The sequence below is a fragment of the Chinchilla lanigera genome, unplaced genomic scaffold (assembly GCF_000276665.1).
Source record: "Chinchilla lanigera isolate Chin_1 unplaced genomic scaffold, ChiLan1.0 scaffold00006, whole genome shotgun sequence".
NCBI lineage: Eukaryota > Metazoa > Chordata > Mammalia > Rodentia > Chinchillidae > Chinchilla > Chinchilla lanigera.
This window is the reverse complement of record NW_004955407.1, coordinates 41,612,002-41,617,592: the sequence shown is the minus strand read 5'-3', so window position 1 is coordinate 41,617,592 and position 5,591 is coordinate 41,612,002. Positions and strand designations below refer to the sequence as shown.

General features: G+C 46.1%; 1 pseudogene; it reads right to left on the bottom strand.

Annotated features, from left to right (window-relative positions):
* Positions 1–4,452: 4,452 nt before the first annotated feature.
* Positions 4,453–4,767, bottom strand: LOC102007193 (annotated as a pseudogene).
* Between the last annotated feature and the right edge of the window lie 824 nt (positions 4,768–5,591).

Sequence of the window (5,591 nt, the reverse complement as noted above, 5' to 3'; positions counted from 1 at the left end):
AATTATGTAATATTTTAATAGACACATAGCTGTCATGAGGGGACTTGGACCTTTAAATATGGCTGTTGTATATGTCCTTTAAAAGAAGTTCCCTTAATTACTACTTTGATGTAGATGTAGAATTTTATTCTGAAGAGATGTTGGATTTTTTTCTAGTGCTTTTTTTGAGTCTATTGAAATGATCTTTGGGCTTTTCTCTTTAGTTTGTTGATTATGTAAGTTGATTTTTGAGCATTGAATCAACCTCGTATTCCCAAGATAAATCCCACATACCCAATAAACTTTTACTTCCTTTGTATCTTTTTGGATTTGATTTCTATTATTTGGCCAAACATTTTTATATCTACGTTCATGAAAGATATTAGTATATTTTTTGTGATTTTTTTTTCGTCCAGTTTGGTATCAGTGTTATATCAGCCTTATAAGATGAAAGGATTTCTTTCCTTCTGTTTTCTGGAAGAATTCATGTAGTATTGATAATATTTCTTCCTTAAATGTTTGGTAAAATTTATCTGCATAAACATTTTTTCCTGGAGTTTGCTTTGTTGAGAATTTTAACTGCAATTCATTTAAAAAAAAATATGAAACTATTGAGGTTATCCATATCTCTTGAATGAGCTTTCATTGTTTTCTCTTTGAAACAATTTGAATATTTCATCTAAGTTATCAAATTATGGGTATAGCTTTATCTTTGTAATTCTCTTGTAATCTCTTAAGTGTAAGATCTATAATGATGTACTAATTTTTCTTTCTTAATGTTGGTATTTTGTGTCTTCTCTTTCTTTTTAATTATCCTGGCTAGGGTTGTCTTAGTTACTTTTCTCTCGTTGCTGAGACAAGATACCCAACACTCAAAGTTAAAAGAGGAAAGTTTTATTTAGCTCACAGTTTGTGGAGGTTTCAGTCCATAATCAGCTGGCTCCAAAGCAGAGTGGCACATGGCAGAGGGCAACAGTCCATGGTGGTGGAAGACAGTAAAAGCAACAAAACCAAAAGGGAGGAGCAAGGCTCTTTTCCCTCCCTTATATTGTATTCAGGCTACCTGTCCCAGGGCAGGTGCAGCACTCATACCCCCACTCCTAGTACTAGACAATGAACCAGTCACAAACTCTAGGTTCAGCCACCTCTGGAAAGCCCCCCTCCCATGACTGTATGAGACAAACCGTAAGACAGGTTTATCAATTTTACTGCTTTTCTCAAAGAAGCAGCTTTTGGTTTTATTTGGGTTTCCCTCTTCTTATTCCTCATTTTTAGCATCATTAATTTTTCCTGATATTTTTATTATTTCATTTCTTTTGCTTATTTTGAGTTTAACTTGCATTTCTAGTTTAATATGCAAGCCTGCATAACTGTTTTCAGAACTTTCTTCTTTACAAATATAAGCATTTAATATTATTGTGCTGTAAACCTTTTATCATGTTCTACATATTTTGATATGTTACCTTTTCATTTATATTTAATTCAAAATATTTCCTTATCTTTCTTATGACTTTTTTGAGTTGTAGATTATTTAGAAGCATGTGCATTCAGTTCCAAATTTGTGGGAGGCTCCAGGCATGCTTTTGGTATTAGTAGTTAATTCAGCTTCATTGTCAGCAGCGAACACATATTATCGAATCTCTTTAAGTTTGTTAAGGTTTGCTTTACAATGAAGAACGCAGTCTCACAAGGGGTGTCCCTGTGCTCCTGAAGAGTGTGGGTGCTATTCCTGTTGGGGAGTGCTTGCTAAGTATCAGCCAAGTCAGGTGGTCGAGAGTACTGTTCAAGTCTTCTGTGTCCACACTGACTCTCTCTGTTTGTGCTGTTGAAGGTGAAATCCAATGATGAAGGTGATTTTCTGTTTTTTTTTTTTTCTAGTCTATGAGTTAAAAACTATGTGTTTTAGAACTTCGTTGTGAGGTGCTTACACACTTAGACTGTTAAGTTTTCTTCATATGCACAATGGACATGGACATGACACTGTCTCCCCTGGAAGTGGGATGTCTCTTCTGCCAGGCCATTCCTTGGGGTGCTCTCAGCCCCTCAATAGTCTCAGGCCAACCCTTGCTGGACACTTCTGCTCCCCACCACAGTTAGCTGAGTGTTTGGGGAGGGACTATGAGAGACAGCAGGCCCTGCCCACCCTGTTGCAGGGGCGTGGCACAGCCTTGGGTGCAGGCCTGTCCCCCAGCCCCATCCCCCCACCCAGATAAGTTTTCTTGGTGAACTGACTCCCTTGGTGGTATGCAATAACCCTCTTTTTTTGTATGGCTCTTTTTGGTTTAGTGCTTTTGATGACTCCCTTTCATCTCTGTGTTTGGTTTTCCAATTCTCCATCTTTTTGAACCTGCTTAGCCTTGTCTTCAGGAATACACCTTCAGCGGTCAGTCATCTAGCCCTGTCTTAGAAGCTCCTCTTCTCTTTCAAGCACTCCCAAGAGCTCTGCTCTCCTTGTATGGCCCAGAGTTTTCTCAACATCAAGTCCTTGGCTTACAGAAGTTTCTTGGGTACTTCTTGCAGCGCACTTCTGTGTCATGAAGTCTCTCTGTTCTTGTTTATCGGAAAAAGTATCCGTCTCCGTCACTTTAGAAAGGCCTTGGTTTCACAGGGCCGGCAGGTCTTTCCTTTGGTATTTCACAGGTGTCTCAGGACCCTGTGGCTTTTCCCAAGAAGCCTGGCTGACCCTCACCGCTGTCTCTGTGTGGAGTGCAGCACGCCCCGACGCGCCCTCCGCACCTTCAGTTCCCACAGCCGCAGGCGGACCGGGATGTGCTCGGTGATTGTCTTCTGGGGGTCGATGTTATCTAGTCTGGGGTTTCACGAGTTCCATCATTTTCAGAGGTGGTCTCAGCCGCTGCCCCTCCAGAAGCCTCTTCTCTTTCCCTTTCTCTCCCGTCCCGGCCCAGTGACGGGCGCACAGGCTGACCATGCTCCCAGAGCTGCGGGCATGCTTGTTCCAGCTCCTCTCCTCCCCTGCTTCCTCTCTGTCCACGTGTGCAGCACACAGTGATGGCATTCCTCGTGGGCAGTCGGTACGTGGACACAACACACCCTCATTCTTATCTCCCCTCTCCCTCTCCATCCCTGGGTCCCCTTTTGCAACAGCTCTACCCCCTACTTCCTATGATCTACCTTTTATTGCTTTTTATTTGCACTTTGGGTTTCTCATATAAGGGAGACCACGTGATATCTAAGCTCGTGGGTCTGATTTACTTCATTTAGCATTGTGGCCTCAGAGTGCACCCATTTACCCACCAACAGCTCAAGCGTGCCCTCCTTTATGGCAGAGTAGTACTCCGCTGTGTAAACAGCACTTTTCTTACCCATTCGTCTGTTGATGGGCATATCAGCCGCTTCCAAGATTTAGCTAATCATTTGACAGTTTCTATTTCTCTATCTTCAAGTTCACTGGCTCTACTCTTGACTGTAACAAATATACCAGTGAACCCTCTGGGGGCTTTTTAAAAAAATCTTGAACTCACTTTGGTCTTGAACTCACTTTGTAGCCCAGGCTGGCCTCAAACTCACAATGATCCTCCTGCTTCAGTCTCCCAAGTGCTGGGATTACAGGTGTGCGTGACCATGCCCCGTGAGAAGGCTTTTATCTTCACTGCTGTATTTTGATTTCTGCCTTATCCATTCGACTGCCCTAGTTCACATCCATGTTGAAATCCTCTGTCTATTCACAATCATATAATTTTTTAAATGGACGAATCATGGGTGTTTTAAATATTACGTGCATTATCTCCAATACCTGGGCCATTTTTAAACCCAGTTTTGCAGGTTGCTTTGTCTCTTGATGATAGATTCTTTTTTCCTTGCCAGTTTGCATATGGATACAGTTGTTGACTGGCTGTCAGACGTCACACATGCACAGTGGATATGGATGTGACACTGTCTCCCCTGGAAGTGGGATGTCTCTTCTGCCAGGCCATTCCTTGGGGTGCTCTCAGCCCCCCAACAGTCTCAGGCCGACCCATGCTGCTCCCCACCACCAATAGCTGAGAGCTTGGGGAGGGCCTATGAGGGGCAGTGGGCCCTGCCCACCATGTCGCAGTGGCATGGCACAGCCGTGGGTTTAGGCCTGTCCCCCAGCCCATCCCCCACCCAGGCAGGTGTCAGGAAGCAGTGTGGGACAGTGGAGTGGGCGGTGGCAGGGTGAAAGGGCTGCTCCAGGAGGGGCTGCTGACCCTGATGGCTGGACCTTTGTGGAGAGAACTTCAGAACAACATGAGGTAAAGACAGAGCTGAGCTGCGTGGGGAGTGCTGATTTATTGGGCTCCCACGGGGTTAGTGAAGACTTTGAGAGCCAGGAGATGGGCACAGGGAGGGACTCCCAATCATCATCCTGCTACCTGCAGGCTGAGCAGGCCTCCCATCTGCCTCCAGGCAAGTCCTGGGTCACAGGGCCCTGGTTCTGGAAAGGGACCGGAGTGTCCCCTCTTCCTGGGCAGCTGGCTTAGAGACCTGAGGTCAGCAGCAGGAGGACGTGCAGCAGGAGAAAGGGTTACAGGGGGGTCGGGCAGGAGGGCTGGCAACAGCCCGAGGACTGGCAGGAGGAAGCCACATACCCAGCAGGCCTGCAGCTCACAGGGAGGCACACAGAGGACTGGCCGGAGGGGGCCTCACAATGGGCCTGCAGCTCACGGGCATAGAGCAGGCCTCCTGGCATCTCACAGGCACACACACAGCAGGCCTGCAGCTCACAGGCACGCAGCAGGCAGCCTGGCAGGGGCTGAACACACAGCAGGCAGGCTGACAGCCCGAGGAGCAGCTGGTGTGGCACATGCTGGCTCGGGTGGCTGTGGCTGTGGCTGGGAGGAGGTGGCGATGTCTGCGGCCTCCCGCCCTCCCTGAGCAGCATTTATACTTGGGTTCCCGGTGTCACGCAGCATGGAAGAGCACATGCTGTCTGTGTGTCGCTTCCTTCCTGTCCGCCAGGGCATCTTGTCATCCTGGGACGATCTCTCCTCTGCTTTGCTCTGCTGTAAACACTGTGCCTTCAGGCTGCCTTCTTCAGCAAACAGGATATGCTGGTTGGACTTCACAAGGGTTTCTGTTGTCTTTCCAGGCAATTATTGTGCACAGAGCACCAGGGGCTGACTAAAATCTCCGTAACCTTGTTCTTTCCTGTCTTGTGCTGTCAATGAAGACTTGGAGGCACTAATGTATTTTGACCTCTTGTTTTGCATAGGGAAGCTTTAATGTATAGGTTGGCAAATTATGGCCTGTGAACTGACGTTGGCCCACTGCCTGTGTTTGTCAATAAAGTTTTATTGGAATGCAGAATGCCCTGTCATGTACTGGTGTCTTTAGCTGCTTTTTCCTCACAGGGGCGGAGCTGAGTTGGTCTGAGAGAGGTTGGGTGACTTGTAAAGACGAACACTTTTACTACTTGCCCTTTGCAGAAATTAAGCTCACCCTGCTATGTGCTAATTGATATAAAATTTATTTGCTTATGAAGCAAAAATATGAGGTGATCAAAAATACAGTGTGTGTTTTAATTTTAAAACATATATTACAGGGGCTGGGGATTTAGCTCAGCGGCAAAGCGCCTGCCTGGCAAGCGCAAGGTCGTGAGTTCGGTTCCCGGTACTGGAGAAAAACCAAAA